This window comes from Muntiacus reevesi, chromosome 8, assembly GCF_963930625.1.
Source record: "Muntiacus reevesi chromosome 8, mMunRee1.1, whole genome shotgun sequence".
NCBI lineage: Eukaryota > Metazoa > Chordata > Mammalia > Artiodactyla > Cervidae > Muntiacus > Muntiacus reevesi.
This window is the reverse complement of record NC_089256.1, coordinates 34,881,259-34,903,051: the sequence shown is the minus strand read 5'-3', so window position 1 is coordinate 34,903,051 and position 21,793 is coordinate 34,881,259.

The window sequence follows — 21,793 nt, the reverse complement described above, 5'->3', positions numbered from 1 at the left end:
CAAAACTCCTGTTAAACCCAGGTTCACTCTTAACTGAAATAAAGAACACGGGCATTTAATCAGACTCATACTATCCCAGTTGCCGAGAAAAATGAGTGAATTGGATGTGCAATAGATAACCAAGAACATCTTCGGCATTGCTGCAGTCTCTTATCATTTATAAAAACAGTGTCACATCAAAGGATGATCCCTGTGGGGATAGAAATAATTTAGGAGCACTTATTAAAGAGTAGTTAAAGGCAACTTCAACCTAAACTATATCAGAAGCGATTGTCTACCTTATCAGAGACGCATTCTGGAAAGGTCCATGACTTTAAAAGAGGAGTCATATTCCTATCTAAAACACTGAATTTGTCAATATGCATTTGTTTTCATTTACTTTGTTTGAATATTGTATAACTTCTGTATTTTCAAGGCAAAATTGATATACAAGAGGAAGAAAACATTTAAAGTACCTCCAATTCCTTCTGGGCTTCCCTGGTAGCTCAGATGGTAAAGAATCCCCCCCCCCCTCCCCCGCAATGCAGGAGACCCGGGTTCGATCCCTGGGTTGGGAAGATCCCCTGGAGGAGGGCATGGCAACCCCCTCCTCCTGGAGACTGGAGACTGGAGACTCCCATGGACAGAGGAGCCTGGCAGGCTGCAGCCCACAGGTCACAAAGAGTTGGACACGACTGAGCTCCAAGCACATAAACTCCTTCTGGCCCCATTTCCTATTTTCATCTATTAATAATCCCACATCGTTTTCAGTATATGGAATCCTAAAGTTCTAACATCATTACAGTATATGACTATTTCTTTGCCACTGAAGCAACCAATTCTTAACTATTTTTCACCAAACTGAAAAGAGTTTTGTAGAGATAGCGTTGTTCTTTACAAAGTTATCTGTTTGGTGGCCCTTCATTCACCAGGAAAAGAAATAAATACACCCATTTAAAGAGTGTGAAAACATGTTAGGCAGTGTGTGTTTACCTGTGTGTGTATCTGTGCATGCGTATACACACATTTATTCATAAAATGGAATCAAGACAGATTTTATAAAAGGCAGGATCACTGAACACAAGATCCAGGACTAAATTCTTGCAATCTGCATTTCTACCATTACAGAAGAAATAAGAGAGCAAACATTTGGGTATGGGAAAGAAAAACTTAATAAATCCACAGCTAGACAAATGAGTGGATAAAGCTCTGATATGTACCCTCAGATTTGCAGGCAGACAAGAGGGTTTTGTTTTATCATACTTCATAAAGAATCCCCTAGCTGTGAACTAACTCCTAAAATATTTAGATAAGATGGAGTGTATACAGAGGGAGGGAGGGGAAGAGGAGGCTTGATGGGGAAGAGGGGTGGACTTGGCGGGGAAACCCTGAAGGGTTCCGGCATGAAACGTCTTCTGAATCACAGCTAACGGACTGCTCACGCAACACTCAAATGCTATAGAAACATTATACCAAATCCAAAACCTGTCAAAGGAGATTTAGCCACACAGTTCAGAAGTTATCCCCCATTGGGTAACTGTCTATAATCTTGCAACAAACCCCAGAAGTGTTCACGGTAGTTATTCCATATGCTAAGGGTAGCATAACATTTCAGAGCTGTCAGTTTTAATTTCAGCTTTATTAATTTTACCATAAGCCCACAGACGTATATTTCAGAAGGCATATATCACCAAGATCGTAAACTCCCACAAAGAAGCTGGTGATAGTTATAGGTTATGTCACAGGTTTGATGGGAATTAGATTTATTAGGAGACTAGTAAGAGGTTTAATGTATATGTCAAAGCATGCATGAAGAAAGTAGCCTGTCCACAAATTGACAGGACATGTCCAAGTGATTAAACACACTGTGGAGAGATGCTTTTTATCTCATTAACAACACATTGTGTTCCAAAAATGTGAGCTTTAAAGTAAACCTAGGAGCTTGTGATGGAAGGTTTACTTTTTAAAAGAAAACTTTTTGTTTCTAAAAGTACTGCTTCTTACCTCAATATTTCTCAGTAACTTGATTGTTTTTGTGAACTGGAATCAAAATTTTTATGGTGTATTAGCAAACATTTTTCTATCACTGACTGGCTGATGTCTGTGGGCTTTAAAATATATATACTGAAACATATTGTGGTAAATTAAAAAATTAAAATTGCTGCACATTCTTTGCCACTTATCCGGCTGAAAGATAGAAACTATTTCCCTCTCCTTGAATTTGGGGTAACTTTGGGACTTGTTCCATTCAGTAGAATGTGGGAAGAATCACTCTATTTAACTTTTATGGATGAGCCTTAAGATATCTTAAAACAGGCTCATCTGTTTGAAAGAAGTGAAAAATTATTAAATTATTTATTCAAAATTATTATTAAAGTTATTATTTATTACAAAAGGTTAAATCTCAAGGATGGTCCAGTGGCAATTGCTGGACCCTTTGATCACCTGACATGACAATTTGAGAACCTGAGTGCTCTCACCTTCGCCTCTTAGCACATTCTCTCCAGGAAGCCAGGTGCCACGTAGGCGCCCAACCCCACACTGTCAGGAAACCCGAGTGCTTGCAGAGAAGTTACCGGGAGGAGAGCTGCAGTCAGGGCCAGATGTGCAAGAGAAGCTTGCTTAGGTCTTCAGGCCTGGCCTTACCAGGAGCTGAATACAGCTAAATGCATTTTAGCTGATACCATGTAGGAGAAGTACTGCCCAGAAAAGTACTGTCTAAATTCCCAGTTCACTGTATTTCCTTTAAGCTACTGTGTCTTGCGGCAGTGCGTAGCAGGACCGCCAGCAGATAAGCCGCGTAGATGATGTGCACGTGTACGTGAGTGCTCACCCTTTTGTGCCTTTGTATCCCCAGGAGAAGAGGCTAACCGGGGTCAGGAGCTCCTCCTTCAGCCCTGGCCCCAGACTTAAGACAAGTATACCAGACCTCAGACCAGCTCAGATGAAAAACACCAGACCCAGCTGGACCTACAGCCAGATCCAGCTGCCAGAGCTCAGCCTAGAGATGCCGGCCTCGGCTGGTCCACACACAGGGGAGAAGCGAGTGCTTCTGGTGTCTGCCACTGTGATTATCACGCAGCAATATCTGACTGATACCACTTCTTAGAAGATTTTGGGAGAAAGGGATAAGTGGGCTTTCGAAGGGGATTTGCTGAATACTCCCTGAGTACTTGGATGGCATCCCTGACTCAATGGACATGAGTCTGAGCAGGCTCAGGCAGATGGTGAAGGTCAGGGTAGTCCGGCGTGCTGCAGTCCATGGGGTCTCCAAGAGTCAGACACGACTGAGCAACTGAACAGCACCCATGAGCCTGTATCACTGGGATTTCTGGCTCCACTCAGCAACACTAGACAGAAAATATGGAGGGGAATTGATTTTTTAAAAAATCTGATGAAAGAAAAAAAATCTGACTGGGGACCAGTATAAAGGAGAGAGACAAGTTTAGAAAAGGAGCAAAAGGAAAATCACCATGGACAAATGGACATGGTCTCCTTACACCTTACCAGCAGCTGGAATTGTGATGTTCATCATAAAGATAGAGTCACTCACATGTGTATTACCCTTGACTCCAGAAATAAAAACCTATCTGGTATATATAATAGCACCTTTTTGTTATTTGGCCCTCACCATATGCAAATGAAGAAAACAGGGAAGGTATTGTTTTTATTTCATAAATTAGACAAAGCTCAGAGAGGTTAAATGCCTCATCTGCTGCAAAAACTTGTCTCTAAGACTTTCCCTCCGAGACCTAGCCCTTTATACAGCAATGCTTCTCATCTCGTTTTTACCAGGAAAAGCAAAAAGGCTTCTCCCAACCTGGAATCCAGTAGAGCACCTTGTCTAAGAACCGCAAAATGCTGCCGAGCATTAGCAGCGCTTGTCTGAGGGCCTTGTCTGTGTGCTGCCTGGGTTCATCTGGTCGCGTTTGTGGTACAGATGTGTCATCCAGGTCAGTCCTTCCCTCTCCGTAGCGGTTGGCCTCCTACCTAATGCTACTGCCTGAAACTGAGTCCCAGCAATGGATGAAATCAAAAATTGGTGTGGGGGGAAAGGCGTAGTGTTGGCTCCTATGTAATGGATTAAGCAGAAGCAAAACACCAGCCGTAATTAAAAATATATCTTGGTCCTAGGTTGATATTTAGTATCTCGTCCATTAGCTTCCTGGCTTGAGAGTTCATAGCCTTTGTGGTCACCCCATTGGAGGGTTCTGATTTGGGCTTTGTGGTAAACTCCATCGTCAGCACTCACTGGGGCTATTAATGGTAAAATCTACAAAGTTCTGTTGTATTAGACTTTCTTGCTTTGGTGTATTCTTACATGGGAGTAACAGAATCACTGCCTTTCTCATTAAAAATATTCTATGCTGATATTCCTTTAGCCACACACATTATTAGTTGCTCAACTAGTTTTAGCATTTTGGTCTTCTCTGACTAAAAGCCTGGTATTTTATTCTACAAACAAATATCACCTATATATGCCAGGCATTTTGGCACAGGTTAAACAATACACCTAGTGGTAAAGAACCCACCTGGCATTGCAGGAGATGCAAGAGACATGGGTTTCGATCCCTGGGTAGGGAGATCCCCTGGAGAAGGAAATGGCAAGCCACTCCAGTATTCTTGCCTGGAGAATCCCATCGACAGAGGAGCCTGGTGGGCTATAGTCGATGGGGTCGCAAAGAGTTGGACACGACTGAAGTGACTTAGCATGCACATGCAAATAATACAAAATTCAAAAAACATTTCTTTGACTGGGATATTTGCTAATTTTTATGATAAAAGAAAGTGAAAGTGAAGTCACTCAGTTGTGTCTGACTCTATGTGACCCCATGGACTGTAGCCTACCATGCTCCTCCGTCCATGGGATTTTCCAGGCAAGAATACTGGAGTGGTGATAAGAAAAATAATTAAACCTTCCTAGTCCAGTTAAATAAATTAGATTCATCTGTTTGATGATTTGTATTTTCAAGACACTTGTAGATCACTTCCAATGAAAAAAATGTTCTAGAAGTTCATTAAGAGATCTTTTCTGCTTAAAATATGGGCAGAAGGGAGACAAGATACACAGGTATGTAATATATGCATGCACTGCCCTCTCCCTCATCCCATGAAGTAGGCTGTCTTACTTCATCTGAGGGGTCTTCGGATCATGTGGTGCCAGAATGCCTTCACAAGACTATTCTCCTCTCCAAAATCCCCTCCAGATTCTTTGGCAGACACTGGATCTTCTGCAGATCCATGGGATACATTCTAGCAAATTACTGGACATGAGGCAGGGGTCATGGGGACCCTGATTTGCAGCTGGTCAGTCAAAAGTACAAATGCAAACGTGGGACTTGCAAGTGGCATCTGATGTGGGTTCAGTCTTGCGGACTGAACCTTTAGCTTGTAACATCCGATGCTAACATCCCATTGGTGGTCTTAGCTTGTGACATCCAATGCTAACATCATGTAGACTCTGTCAGAATGAACTAAACTGCAGGACACACAGATGGCATCAGAGAATTGGTCAGTGTGAAAAAAAGCCCACACATCTGATGACATAATTCAGTAGAGCAGACAAGAAAGTCATCAATCACCTAAGGCTTATTATACAAGTATATGAAGCATCTGACAAATCAAAGATAGCTTTTGAATGTGAGACTGGACAGGATAATTAATAAAGAATTTCTGCCAACGAGAACTCACAAGTATGGACATTTCCTCCAGCATTTTGAATATGGCTGCATGATGAATAAAATGCATTTGAAACTTTTCAGTTAAAAAAAAAACATAAACAGAAGAAAACAGTGCATTTTTCATTGAATCCTTACCTCTCTCATCTAGAGTCACACTGTCCAATATACGTTCACACATGACAATTGGGCCCTTGAAAAGTGACTAGTCCAAATGGAGATGTGCCTTAGTGTAAGATACATACACTTCAAAGATTTAATATAAAATAATGTAAAATATTTATCAATAATTTTATATTGATATGTTAAGATGATAGGATGGATAAATTGGGTTGAATACATTATTAAAATTAACTTCACCTGTGTCTTAGTATTGCTTTAATAGGCTACTAAAAATAAAGATACATGTGTAGCTTACATTAAAGCCTATCAGACATCAGTGCCTTAGGCGCTCAGATCAATACCTGGAAAAAGCTCATTGATATGTATGGTCTCAGCTTTTTCCTCTTGTCTCTGTCCAGCAATCCCCTCCTTCAGCTTCACACAAGAATCTAATTTCTGCAAACATATCAAAGAATTAAAACAGCTGTCTGGAGGGTGGGGTGTGTCCTTCAAAGTTAATTAAGGTGTAAGCAGATCATCCTGTCACCGCTGGTAGAGTTAACCCACTCTACTCACTGCACTAGCTTTCTGCTGCTTCCGTAACAAATGAACACAAATGATGGTTCAAACAAAGCTAATTTATTGTTTTCCATTTCTGTAGTTTGACTCAGATCACATCAGGGTAAAATCAAGGCCTGAAAAGACTTGTGTTCCTTCCTGTAAACCCTGGGTGGGACCTGTTCCCGTGCTTTTTCCAGCTTCAAGAAGCTACACACCTCCCTTGACTCAGTTCCTTACTCCATCTTCAGAGCCAACAAAACAGACCAAGTCCGCATAGCACATCCCTCTAAACGCCTCTGCCTTTCTCATTCAATTTAAAGGCTCTTGCAGTTCCGCTGGCTGTTCCCTGAAAAATACGTGTACAACCTAAAATTCGAGAGTTACGTTTTATTCAGTGAAAAATTTTAGGACTTCAAGCCTGGGAGGCAGCATCTCAAGTTAACTCTTAGAAGACTACTCTGAGGAGGTGAGAGGAGAGGCCAGGATGTATAGTTTCCCAACAAATAGTAGGCAGTCTGAGCATCAAAAGATTACTATTAATTAAAGTAAACCAGATTATCTCAAGAAATTTCATGCTTTTCTTTGCATGAGAAGAAGAGTCTAGGCTCACTGAAATCATTCCTTTGACATGCACCTCCGCTTTTGTGGGCCAATATTCTGTTTTTACATCCTGAGTTTCTGAAGGGCTGCAGTCTGATGACTGCTAAATGGTAGGTATGCTTTCCTTCCTGAATTCCCTTAAGGCTCACCAGCTCTCACTGATGACTGTGACATCCTTTGCTCACTGATATGGCAGGCAATATTCCATTTCCAGGGCCCACCCACATAATCCAGGATAATTTCCCCATGGCAAAATTTTTAACTTAATCACATGAGTGGAATCGCTTTCGCCTCAGGTTCCCCAAATTAGAACATGGATATCCTTGGGAAGGTTGAGAGCAATATTCTTCCTACCACACATACCAACCTCCACTTAACCTAAAGCAAACACATGCTTTACTTTTGTCAATATTTTATAGGAAGGGTGTCTGCAAGGGAATGCAAGAGCTTGGGAATCTGATGGGCAAAAGTTGTCACCTTCCTGTATGAGGAATAGATGATCTTACAAACTGGCGTAAGGTCAAACACAGGCTCACAGGATGCTGTTTCTAGAAATCTGATCATTGTAACCTCTACTCCAGATGACTGATGACAATGTTTTGTAATATGTGTGGGGTTTGGTTTGATTTTAAATAGGGATAACCATCATTCCCAGAAAACTAAATCAGGATGTCATTGCCCAGCTAAGAAGCTTTAGAGCAGATGAGCAAAAAAAAAAAAAAAAAAAAAAATTCAAGTAGGTTAAAAATTATGTGGCTTCCCATTCTTGCCTCTTATCTTGCAATCCCGAATTTCTAGATTGGAGTTTCTCAAGCTTGATGCCATCAACGTCTGGGGTCAAATACTCTGCTCTGTGGGGTGGTTAACAGTATCCCTGCCTCCTCCTAGTACATGCCAATGACACACACCTCCCACCCAAGTTATGACAACCAAACATGTCTTCAGGTATTTCCAAATGTACCTGTGGAAGGTGAAATCATGCCTTGCTGAAAATTATGGTTCTAGGTAAGGACTATAAAAACATACTCTAATGGAAATGGAATCTGATTCAACTACCCTATTCTTTCAAACCCTCAAAGACTAGATTTACTCTGATAGAAATTACTAGTGATTTTACTAAAGTAAAATTTTATGTTTTTCTAAGTGATTATATATCTAGATTAACTCTCTCCTCAAATAGTCCAACTAGGTCTGTCTCCTTTCTATACAAATCATCATTTAGTAACAAGTATGAGCTTGCTTCCCAGGTGGTGCTAGTAGTAAAGAACCTGCTTGCCAATGCAGGAGACATAAGAGACAAGGGTTCAATCCCTGGGTCCGGGAGATCCCCTGGAGAAGGGAATGGCAACCCATTCCAGTATTCTTGCCTGGAGAATTCCACGGACAGAGGAGCCTGGCAGGCTACAGTCCATGGAGTAGCCTGAACTGAAGCAACTTAGCATACACGCATGTATGAGTTTTGTAGTCACAGAAACTAATAGTGACCTTGGTTGACATTTCTGAACTTTAATTACCTCAAGAATGAAATGGTTAATACGTTTCTTTGTATGAAAAATATCTGGCACAGAACTCAACAGCTGTTGCTTCCTTCTCCTAGATAACTGCAACATCCTTGCAATCTGACAAAAATCTGCTAAAATAAGAAGATGCAAAGCTCTGTAAGATTGCAGACTATCTCACACATGTGTGTATACACAGACATACACACGCAGACATGAAATCACCAAAGTAAGAGGCATAAACAGCTTCACTCTGCTTAAATCACATTCTGGGTGTTTTGAGCCAAACTCGATATTATGAGATGACTACAAAGAAAAATTGAAGACCTAAATTGAAGAAAGTAGGGAAAACCACTAGACCATTCAGGTATGACCTAAATAAAATCCCTTAAGACCATACAGTGGAAGTGATGAATAGATTCAAAGGATTAGATCTGATAGAGTGCCTGAAGAACTATGGACAGAGGTTTATGACATTGTACAAGAGGCAGTGATCAAGATCATTGCCAAGAAAAAGGAATGCAAAAAGTCAAAATGGTTGTCTGAGGAGGTCTTACAAATAGCTGTGAAAAGAAGAGAAGTGAAAGGCAAAGGAGGAAAAGGAAGACATAATCATTTGAATGCAGTGTTCCAAAGAATAACCAGGAGAGATAAGAAAGCCTTCCTCAGGGATCAGTGTAAAGAAATAGAGGAAAACAATAGAATGGGAAAGACTAGAGATCTCTTCAAGAAAATTAGAGATACCAAGGGAATTTTTCATGCAAAGATGGGCTCAATAAAGGACAGAAATGGTATGGACCTAACAGAAACAGAAGATATTAAGAAGAGGGGGCAAGAATACACAGAAGAGCTATACAAAAAAGTTCTTCACGACCCAGCTAATCACCACAGTGTGATCACTCACCTAGAGCCAGACTTCCTGGAATGCAAGGTTAAGTGGGCCTTAGGAAGCCTCACTACCCCCAAAGCTAGTGGAGGTGATGGAATTCCAGTTGATCTATTTCAAATCCTGAAAAATGATGCTGTTAAAGTGCTGCACTCAATATGCCAGCAAATTTGGAAAACTCAGCAGTGGCCACAGGACTGGAAAAGTCATTCATTCCAACCCCAAAGAAAAGCAATGGCAAAGAATGCTCAAATTGCTGCACAATTGCACTCATCACAAGTTAGCAAAGTAATGCTCAAAATTCTCCAAGCCAGGCTTCAATAGTACGTGAACCATGAACTTTCAGATGTTCACCTGGATTTAGAAAAGGCAGAGGAACCAGAGAACAAATTGCCAAATTGTTGGATCATCAAAAAAGAAAGAGAGTTCCAGAACATCTACTTCTGCTTTATTGACTATGCCAAAGCTTTTGACTCCGTGGATCACAACAAACTGTGGAAAATTCCTTAAGGGATGGGAATACCAGACAATCAGACCTGCCTCCTGAGAAATCTGTATGCGGGTCAAGAAGCAACAGTTATAACTGAACATGGAACAACAGACTGACTCCAAATCGGAAAAGGAGTATGTCAAGGCTGTATATTGTCACCCTGCTTATTTAACTTACATGCAGAGTACATCATGAGAAATGCTGGACTGGATAAAGCACAAGCTGGAATCAAGATTGCCGGGAGAAATGTCAATAACCTCAGATATGCAGATGACACCACCCTTAAGGCAGAAAGTGAAGAAGAACTAAAGAGCCTCTTGATGAAAGTGAAAGAGGAGAGTGAAAAAGTTGGCTTAAAGCTCAACATTCAGAAAACTAAGATCACGGCATCTGGTCCCATCACTTCATGGGAAATAGATGGGGAAACAGTGGAAACAGTGGCTGACTTTATTTTTCTGGCCTCCAAAATCACTGCAGATGGTGATTGGAGCCATGGAATTAAAAGACCCTTGATCCTTGGAAGAAAGTTCATGAACAACCTAGACAGCCTATTAAAAAGCAGAGACATTACTTTGCCATCAAAGGTCCATCTAGTCAAAGCTATGGTTTTTCCAGTAGTCATGTATGGATGTGAGAGTTGGGCTATAAAGAAAGCTGAGTGCCAAAGAATTGATGCTTTTGAACTGTCGTGTTGGAGATGACTCTTGAGAGTCCCTTGAACAGCAAGATCAGCCAGTCCATCCTAAAGGAAATTGGTTCTGAGTGTTCTTTGGAAGGGCTGATGCTAAAGCTGAAACTCCAATACTTTGGCCACCTGATGTGAAGAGCTGACTCATTGGAAAAGACCCTGATGCTGGGAAAGATTGAAGGCAGGAGAAGGAGATGACAGAGGATGAGATGGTTGGATGGCATCACGGACTCAATGGACATGAATTTTAGCAAGCTCTGGGAGTTGTTGATGGACAGGGATGCCTGGCATGCTGCTGTCTATGGGATGGCAATGACTCAGACACGACTGAGTGACTGAACTGATGAATTGACTGATGATGGAAAATGCTTCAAGACACATCTACTTCAAAGATGAGACAAATGACTATTTTGGTTTATCCTTGCAGATCATTATGCCCAGCAGGTTTCAAGCTGCAAGTAACAGGGAAGAACAAATCTGACTCTATATTGGACCTGTTCTTAGTACTTAAAACTTTGTATTCTATTGTTTTTGCTGCAAGTTAATCATTAAAGTCATAGTGCCCATTTCTTAAAGTATATATAATGGACCATCTCCCAGAACCCTTCCTCCAACGGCTGACCTAAATTCCTTTGTTTAGCTCACAGGAATCATTCTGACCAGGCTCACCAACAAATGGCTATAGTCAAGAAGAAATTAGCACATCCCCTCCAAAGTATGGCTAGAACCAAGAAATACTTGCAACAACTTATCACCGTTTAACTCTTCCTCCTCACCTCCCAATCTTTGTTCTATTCATGAAACTAGCACCCGAACCCTGGGAGGTGGTTCTCTGGGACACGAGCCGCTCACCTTAGCAGTGTGCTGGATTCCACATAACATCTATATTCCTCACCCCAACACCTCATCTGTTGACTTATTGGCCTTGCTGTGCAGCAAGCAGGACAAGTTTGGCTTTGGTAACATGTGTCATCCTGGAGACCTTCAGAGTTTTTTGGGTGGTGGGAGACTGGGTCAAATCCTGCACTTCGAACCTTGCTCCAGTGAGAGGCAACACTGCTGAGGCTTGTTTTACATACATGGCTCCTACATAGCATTTGTTTGGTGCAGGGGTTCTATTGCATTTTTATTTCCAAGTCATTGGTTTAGTTCAGCCCCTCATATACAAAAATGAAGTGAGCTGACCCTTGCTACTCCATGAACTGACAGTACCCTTTTCAGCCCAGCCTAATGCTTTTCTGGGGTTTGCCATGGCGAGGACAGAGATAGCTGAGATCACTGTCAGACCCAGCATCAGCTGTTCTCTGGTCAGCCAAGGGCATTGTGCTGAGAAGCCATCAATTATCCTGACTAGTCAATGAGAGTTTGCTGTTGTAAAGGGACTCAATTGAAGATAATCCATAAAAAATCAATTACATTATTATTTCTTAATTAGGGCACTTGACAATATAGCTTTCCTCAGCAAAGCCATCAATGAATAAGCACATAAATATACATAAATAAATGCTGCTTCCATCCCACTAAGCTCTTCTATAAGTTCACAGTGACCTTTATCACCAAACATTCTCCCAGAAAAGAACATTTGCCTGTTTAAGAAAACTCCTAAGGTGTTTTTTCTCTTTCAGATGCAAAAATGAACCCATCACAAATTCTAATAAAGCTGACTATAATGTCTGGAGATTATTAAAGTATCATTTAATATTTGTGTAAGTGCTGTCACCATTTACTTCCTCTCTTTGAAGCAGTAGTGAACTTAACCCTATGCTTTGACATTTACCAAATACACTTGCACAATAGCCAAGAAGGATGTGCCTCACTGTGTGACACTATTTCCAATAGGTGACCCTTCTCCATTTCCTGATTTTATCCCGTTTCAACTGGACTTCTTTCCAATTTCTCTTTTTTGTTTGTTTTAATATTTTATTTGGCTGCACATCAGGGCATGTGGGATCCTAGTTCCCTAACCAGGGATCAAACGTGTGTTGCCTGTACTGAAAGCATGGAGTTTTAACAACTGGACCACCAGAGAAGCCCCCTCCCCCCCAATTTCTAGTAATTACTATATCTCTCATTTGCAGCATTGAGAAAATCTTATGGACTTAGTGTTCCATTAGTTTTATCTGCTTATTCAGCCAAAATTTATGGGATGTTTGATATGCAGCAGACATTCAGTTCAGTTCAGTTACTCAATCGTGTCTGACTCTTTGCGACCCCATGGACTGCAGCACGCCAGGCTTCCCTATCCATCACCAACTCCCAGAGCTTGCTCAAACTCATTGAGTCAGTGATGTCATCCAGCCATCTCATCCTTTGTCATCCCCTTCTCCTCCTGCCTTCAGTCTTTCCTGGCATCAGGGTCTTTTCCAAGGAGTCAGTGCTTCACATCAGGTGACCAAAGTATTAGAACTTTAGCTATGTCACCAGTCCTTCCAATAAACAAGCAGGACTGATTTCCTTTTGGTTTGATCTCTTTGCTGTCCAAGGGACTCTCAAGAGTCTTCTCCAACACCACAGTTCAAAAAAATCAATTCTTCAGTGCTCAGCTTTCTTTATAGTCCAACTCTCACATCCATACATGACTACTTGAAAAACCATAGCTTTGACTATGTGGACCTTGTCAATAAAACAATGTCTCTGCTTTTTAATAAGCTGTCTAGGTTTGTCATAGCTTTTCTTCTAAGAAGCAAGCATCTTTTAATTTCATGGCTGTAGTCACCATCTGCAGTGACTTTGGAGTCCAAAAAAATTAAGTCTATCACTGTTTCCATTGTTTTCCCATCTATTTGCCATGGAGTGATGGGACCAGATGCCATGATCTTAGTTTTCTGAATGTTGAGATTCAAGCCAACTTGTTCACTTTCCTCTTACACTTTCATCAAGAGACTCTTTATTTACTCTTTGCATTCTGTCATAAGGGTGGTGTCATCTGCATATCTGAGGTTATTGATATTTTTCCCAGCATTCTTGATTCCAGCTTGTGCTTTATCCAGCCCGGCATTTAGCATGTATTCTGCATGTAAGTTAAATAATCAGGGGGACAATATAGAGCCTTGATGTACTCCTTTCCCAGTTTGGAACCAGTCTGTTGTTCCATGTCCGGTTCTAACTATAGTTTCCTGACCTGCATACAGATTTTTCAGGAGGCAGGTCAGGTGACCTGGTATTACCATCTCCCTAAGAATTTTTCACAGTTTGTTGTGATCTACACTGTCAAAAGATTTAGCATAGCAATGAAGCAGACATTTTTCTGGGGTTCTCTAGCTTTTTGTATGACCCAATGGATGTTGGCAATTTGATCTCTGGTTCTTCTGCCTTTTCTAAATCCAGCTTGGACATCTGAAAGTTCTCAGTTCATGTACAGTTGAAGCCTCGCTTGGAGAATTTGAGCATTACTTTGCCAGTGTGTGAGATGAGTGCAATTGTGTGGTAGTTTGAGCATTCTTTGGCATTGCCCTTCATTGGGATTGGAATGAAAACTTTCCCTTTCTATTGTTTTCCTCTATTTCTTTTCATTGATCAACGAGGAAGGCTTAAAGCTTTTTTATCTCTCCTTGCTATTCTTTGGAACTCTGCAATCAGATGGATATGTCTTTCTTTTTCTCCTTTGCCTTTCACTTCTCTTCTTTTCTCAACTATTTGTAAGTCCTCCTCAGACAACCATTTTGCCTTTTTGCATTTCTTTTTCTTGGGGATGGTTTTGATCACTGCCTCCTGAACAATGTTATGAACATCCAACCATTGTTCTTTAGGCACTCTATCTATCAGATCTAATCCCTTAAATCTATTTGTCACTTCCACTGTGTAATTGTAAGGGATTTGATTTAAATCATACCTGAATGGTTTAGTGGTGTTCACTACTTTCTCCAATGTAAGTCTGAATATGGCAATAAGAAGTTCATGATCTGAGCCACAGTCAGCTCCTGATCTTGTTTCTGCTGACTGTATAGAGCTTCTCCATCTTTGGCTGCAAAGAATATAATCAGTCTGATTTCAGTGTTGACCATCTGGTGATGTCCATGTGTAGAGTCTTCTATTGTATTGTTGGAAGAGGGTGTTTGCTATGACCCTAGTGCTTTCTCTTGGCTAAGCTCTCTTAGCCTTTGCCCTTCTTCATTCTGTACTCCAAGGCCAAATTTGCCTGTTACTCCAGGTATCTCTTGACTTCCTACTTTTGCATTCCAGTCCCCTATGATGAAAAGGACAACTTTTTTTTGGTGTTAGTTGTAGAAGATCTTGTAGGTCTTCATAGAACCATTCAACTTCAGCTTCTTTGGAATTAGTGGATGGGCATAGACTTGGATTATTGTGATATTGAATGGTTTGCCTTGAAAATGAACAGAGATCATTATGTCATTCTTGAGATTGCACCCAAGTACTGTGTTTTGGACTCTTGTTGATTATGGGGACTTCTCCATTTCTTCTAAGGGAGTCTTGCCCACAGTAGTAGAGATATTGGTCATCTGAGTTAAGTTCGCCCATTCCAGTCTGTTTTAGCTCACTGATTCCTAAAATGTCGACATTCACTCTCCCCATCTCCTGTTTGACCACTTCCAATGCACCTTGATTCGTAGACCTAACGTTCCAGGTTCCTATGCAATATTGCTCTTTACAGCAGCAGATTTTACTTCCATCACCAGTTGCATCCACACTGGGTGTTGTATTTGCTTTGGTTCAGACTCTTCATTCTTTCTGAGCTATTTCTCCACACTTCTCCAGTAGCATATTGGGCACCTACTGACTGGGGAGTTCATCTTTCAGTGTCCTATCTTTTTGCCTTTTCATACTGTTCTTGGGGTTCTCAAGGCAAGAATATTGAAGTGGCTTGCCTTTCCCTTCTCCAGTTGACCACATTTTGCCAGAACTCTCCACCAAGACCCCTCTGTCCTGGGTGGCCCTACACAGCATGGCTCATAGTTTCATTGCGTTAGAAAAGGCTGTGATCCAAGTGATCAGTTTGATTAGTTTTCTGTCATTGTAGTTTCCATTCTGTCTGCCCTCTGATGGGTAGGGATAGAAGCTTGTGGAAGCTTCCTGATGGGAGGGGCTGGCTGTGGCAGAATCTGGGTCTTGCTCTGATGGGTGGGGCCATGCTCCATAAATCTTTAATCCAATTTTCTCTTGATGGGTAGGGCTGTGTCCCCTCCCTGTAGTTTGTCCTGAGGCCAAAGTAAGGTAGGGTTAATGGCAATAAAGGCAATGTCCTTCCAATGGACTGTGCTAGGACTGGTGTATCCAGTGCCCCTGACCCTGTGGCATGCCACGGTTGACCCATGTCTCTGCCGGAGACTCCTGGACACTCACAGACCAGTCTGACTCAGTCTTTTGTGGGGTCACTGCTCTGTGCTCCTGGGTCCTGGTGTGCACAAGGTTTTGTTTGTGCCCTCCAAGAGTCTGTTTCCCCAGTCCTGGGGAAGTTCTGTAATCACATCCCACTGGCCTCCAAAGTCAAATTCCCGGGGGGGGGGGGGGGGTGGTTCTTAGTTCCTTTGCCAGAACCCCAGGTTGGGAAATTTGTTGTGGGCCCTAGAACTTCCATGACAGTGTGCGAATTTCTTCAGTAGAATTGTTCTAGCTTGTGGGTTGTCTGCTCGGTGGCTCTAGGTCGGGCTCACATGCAGCGTCTTCCAGGTCTGCAGCAGCAAGAGCCCCTGTCCCCACGGCAGGCCGCTGCTGACCCGTGCCTCCGCAGGAAACATTCAAACAATCAAATGCAGGTCTCACTCCGTCTGTGTGGGGCCCTGCGTCCTGCTGTGTGCCAGGTTTTTATTGAGCCCTCGAGCATCTCTAGAGCAGATGGGCTTGATTCTATATGTGATTTTTTCCCCCTCCTACCATTTTGTTGGGCCTTCTCCTTTGCGCTTGGACATGGAGTATCTTTCTTTGGTGGGATCCAACCTTCTCCTGTGGATGGTTGTTCAGCAGTTAGTTTCAGTTTTGGAGTTCTCACAGGAGGAGATGAGTGCACATCCTTCTACTCTGCCATCTGATCATAGACAGCAGACATTACAGAAAAGTTACCCAACTTGTAGTTTATACTTCCACAGACAAGTGATCACAATGCAGTGCAAACACCAAAGCATTACAGGTTTCTTGGGACTGGTGATCAAAGCACTGCACCCGTCCTGAGATGAAAATGGAAGTCTTTCTAAATGAAGTACGCTGTGACTGGAAAAGTGTAGTGAACACCACATTGAAGAGACCAGGAATAAGAGAGACTACGGTGTAAATTCAGATCTAACAGCAGAACAAAATGACAGAAGCTCAATATGGGATGAGAGACTTTGATTAGAGCCTAATGTATAGGCAGGGAGAGGAGGAGAGTTCTGGAGAAAAGGTGTTCAAGGCAGAAAGTCCAGTACATGCAGTCTCAGAGAAAAAGGAAAACCAGAATGAAACAGTTGACTACGACTGGTGAAGTATGAAGGATAATGATGAGCAATGAGGTTGGAGTCAGAACCAGACCACAGAGGGCCCTGCAAATTTTGTTAAAGAGCTTGAACTCTATTTTAAAAGCTTATCTGTATTCTCCAGAGAAACAGACCCATTAGGGAGTGTATACAGTTGACCTTTGAATTACACAGGTTTGAATTTTGTGAGTCCACTTACATGTAGTTTTTTTTTTTCTTCAAAAGTAAATACTGCATCATCCATGATTGTTTGACTCTCCAGATGTGGAAGATACAGAGGAATCATATATACATGGGGCTGACTACAATTTATACACAGAATTATGAAGCAATTTATTATGAAGCAATAGGTAAATGGATGGAGAAGGTGATGGCACCCCACTCCAGTATTCTTGCCTGGAGAATTCCATGGATGGAGGAGCCTGGTAGGCTGCAGTTCATGGGGTCGCTAAGATTTGGACACGACTGAGTGACTTCACTTTCACACATTGGAGAAGGAAATGGTAACCCACTCCAGTGTTCTTGCCTGGAGAATCCCAGGGATGGGGGAGTCTGGTGGGCTGCCATCTATGAGGTCACACAGAGTCAGGCCCGGCTGAAGTGACTTAGCAACAGTGGTAGTAGGTAAATGGAACAGATTCAAATTTTGAACTCCTGGCTCACCAAATAAAACACACAGCAAGTATTTTAAAATACACATATATAAAATTACCAATGTAAGCATATTTATACTATTCTGATCATGGTGAAAAAAGTCAGTTTCTTAGATGGCTGTCATACTCAAGAAGGTTATAACATATCTTCAGACATCAACAGAAGCAAATACAAGGATCAAATGATGTTCTTTTCTTTCTTTCTTTTTTTTTTTTTTTTTTGAGGGTCCAGGATAATAATAATAAAAAGAACAAAGGTTTTATTCTCTGGCGAACCTGCCTGCACCAGCCGGTGTGATCCTGTTAGTTGGAATCCGTCTTAGTTCACAGTTACTTTCCCTGATTGTGGAATGTGAGGCACATGGTCATAGTGGGAATAAAGTGTCAGTTCCACTTTCCAACAAACACAGGCTTTTCTGATCAGTTCATTTGTTGTGGCACACATCCACAAGCTGTTTAACAGAAGATCATTTTCATAAAACACAATTAGTCATCCTCATACATGCCTGTAAAAGCAGTGTACTATAGCAGAGGAGCAGGGGACAGAATCACCTGGTAGGCTTGTTAAAAATCCAAATGATGACCACACAGCAGATTTTCCAATTCACTTGATCTGGGGTGGGGTCTAAAAAAATCTTCATTTCTTTTTTTTAATGAGTCATATGGTTCAAATTGGTTTATATATACATTTCATTTTTTAAATCCAGTCATTTACCAATTAACATTTAGTTAGCTTCCATGTTTACTATGAATAATGCTTCCATGAAAAGATATATCTTCTAGATACATATATATATATAGATCTCCAGATATATCATTTCCTTCAGATATTACCCAAGACTGAAATTTCTGGATCTTATGGCATTTCTATTTTTAATTAATATGACTCTTCCTGTTTTCAATTTTATTTGCAAACTATTTTCCACACTGGCTGTGTCAATTTCCACTCCCACCCAGAGTATACACAGATTTCCTTTTCTTAATAGCTTGTTAGCTCTGGTCTTCTCTTGTCTTTTTTGAAATAACCATTCTAACAATTATGAGGTGATAGCTCATCATAGTTTTAATTTGCCTTTCTTTAGTGATTAGTGAGAGTTTCCCAGGTGGTGCTAGTGGTAAAGAACATGCCTCTGAGTGCAGGAGAGATAAGAGACACAGGTTTGATCCCTGGGTTGGGAAGATCCTCTGGAGGAGGGTATAGGAACCCACTTCAGCATTCTTACTTGGAGAATCCATGGGCAGTGTAGCCTGGTGGGCTAATGTCTATAGGGTCACAAAGAGTTGTATACAACTGAAGTGACTTAGCATGATGATTATTGATGCTGAGGATCTTTCAATGTACCTGTTAGCCATTTGAATAGCTTCTTTGGGAAAATGTCCTTCCAGGTTTTTGCCTATTTTTTAAAATTGGATTATTTAGTTTTGTGTTTTTGAGTTGTGTGAATTCCTTTATCTATTTTATATTATATATTTTGGGTATTAATCTCTTACCATATATGTGATTTGCAAATATTTTTCCCCATCCCATAGGTTACCTTTTATATTTGTTTCTTTTGTTATGTAGTAACTCTTTAGTCTGGCATGCTCACACTTGTTTGTTTGTTTTTATTTTGCTGCTTTTTCTTTCAGTGTCATAGCCAAAAATTCACTGCCAATACCAATGTCAAAGAGACTTTTCTCTCTAAGCTTTCTTCTAGGAGTTTTATGGTTTCAAGTCTAACATTGAAACCTTTAGACCATTTTGAGATGTTTTTTGTGAGTGGTTTAAGATAGGTGTCTAATTTCATTCTTTTGCACACAACTATTTGGTTTTCCCAGCACCATTTATTAAAGAACCAATTGTTTACAATGAGTATGCTTGCCTCCTTTGTCAAATAATAGCTGACTACATTAGTGTGGTTTTATTTCTGGCCCTCAATTCTCCTTTATTGATTGATGTGTGTATTTTTATGCCAATACCACACTATTTTGATTACTGTAGCTTTGTAATATAGTTTGAAATCAGGGAATGTGATGCCTCCTGCTTTGGTCTTCTGAGGATTACTTTGGTTTTTTTGTAATTTCACATGAATTTTAAGACTTATAAAGTTTATATAAAGTCCTTGGAAGGAAAGTTATGACCACCCTAGACAGCATATTGAAAACTGATGCTTTTGAACTGTGGTGTTGAAGACTCTTGAGAGTCCCTTGGACTGCAAAGAGATCCAACCAGTCCATTCTATAAAAGATCAGTCCTGGGTGTTCATTGGTAGGGCTGATGTTGAAGCTGAAACTCCAATACTTTGGCCACCTGATGTGAAGAGCTGACTCATTTGAAAAGACCCTGATGCTGGGAAAGATTGAGGGCGGCAGGAGAAGGGGACAACAGAGGATGAGATGGTTGGATGGCATCACTGACTCAATGGACATGGGTGTGGGTGGACTCGGGGAGTTGGTGATGGACAGGGAGGCCTGGCGTGCTGCAATTCATGGGGTCGCAAAGAGTTGGACATGACTGAGCGACTGAGCTGAACTGATAGATGGCATTGGATAGTATGAGCAATTTAATCATATTAATTCTTCCAATTCAGGAAGACAGGATATCTTTCCATTCGTTGTATCTTCAATTTTAGTCATTAACATCTTATAGTTTTTAGAGTACAGGTCATTTACCTCCTTTGTTAAATTTATTTCTAAGTGTTTTGTCATTTTTTGATGCTATTGTAAATGGCATTGTTTTCTTTCTTTATTCTATAGAATTTATTATTAGTGTGTAGAAACACGGCTCCTTCTATGTTGACTTTTGTGTCCTGTAACTTTAATGAATTCATTAATTGTTCAAGCAGATTTTTGGCAGTCTTTGAGATTTATAAATATATATATGAAAACATTGTCTACAAAAAGAGACAATTTTACTTCTTTTGTTCTGATTTGGATGTTTCTTTTTTCTTGCCTGACTATACTATGTTAAATGGAAGTAAGGAAAGTAGGCAATCTTGTTCTTGATCCTAGAAAAAGCTTGCAGTTTTCACCACTAAGTATGATGTTAGTTGCAAGCTTGTCAGAGTTGGCCTTGATCACATTGAGGTATGTTCCCTTTATACCCAATTTGTTGAGAGTGTGTATCATGAATGGATGTTGAATTTTGTCAAATGCTTTTTCTGTATTTATTGAGAAGATCATAAGTTTTTAATCTTTCATTCAATTCATGTGATGTTTCGCACTTTTTGATTTGTGTATATTAAACCATCCTTACATCCCAGGGAAGAATCTGACTTGATTATGCTGGGTGGTTCTTTTAATATGCTTTGATTTAGGTTTTTCTAGCATTTTATTGAGAATTTTTGCATCTATATTCACTGACCTATAGTTTTCTTTTCTTTGAGTGTCCTTATCTAACTTTAGTGTCAGGGTAATGCTGGCCTCATAAGTTTAAGCATGTTCCCACCTCTTTAACTTTTTGGAAGCACTTGACAAGGATTGGTATTAATTTGTTTTTAAATACTTGGTGGAAACCGTCAGTGAGAAGCCCATCAGGTCCTGGTCTTTTCTTTGTTGGAATATTTTAAATTATTGATCCAATTTGCTTAACCATTATTGATCTGGTGAGATTTTTTTTATTTCTCCATGATTTAGTCTTAGTAGGTTTTATGTTTCTAGGAATTTATCCATTTCTTCTAGATTGTCAAATTTATTGAATATAATTGTTCATAGTATTCTCTTATGACCCTTCATATTTCTGTGGTATCAACTGTAATATTTCCTCTTTCAGTTGCAATTTTGTTTATTTGATTCTTCTTTCTTGTTTTTGGTTAGTTTAGTTCAAGGTTTGTCAATTTTTTTTTTCAAATAATCAACTCAGTTTTCTTATTTTTTTCTATTGTTTTCCTGTTAGCTGTTTCACTTGAGATATAAAGTTAGGTTTTTAAATTTGAGATCTTTCTTCTTCCCTGATACATGCATTCATTACTGAAAAGTTAGCCCTTAAAACATCTTTGGCTACACCCTGTAAGTTTTGGTATTTGTCTTTCTATTATCATTTGTCTCAAGACATTTTTTAATTTCCCTTTTGATTTTGTCTTCTATCCATTTGTTGTTCAGTGTGTGTTATTTAATTGCTATGCATTTTTAAATTTTCTAGCTTTCCTCCTGTTATAAAATCTGTGTTTCTAACAAGCTCCCAGGTTAGTCTGCTGCTGTTGTTCCAGAGCTCACACTTTGAAAAACACTATTTTAAAGGATGGTAATTAAGTTGTGTTGCTGCTAAAGCT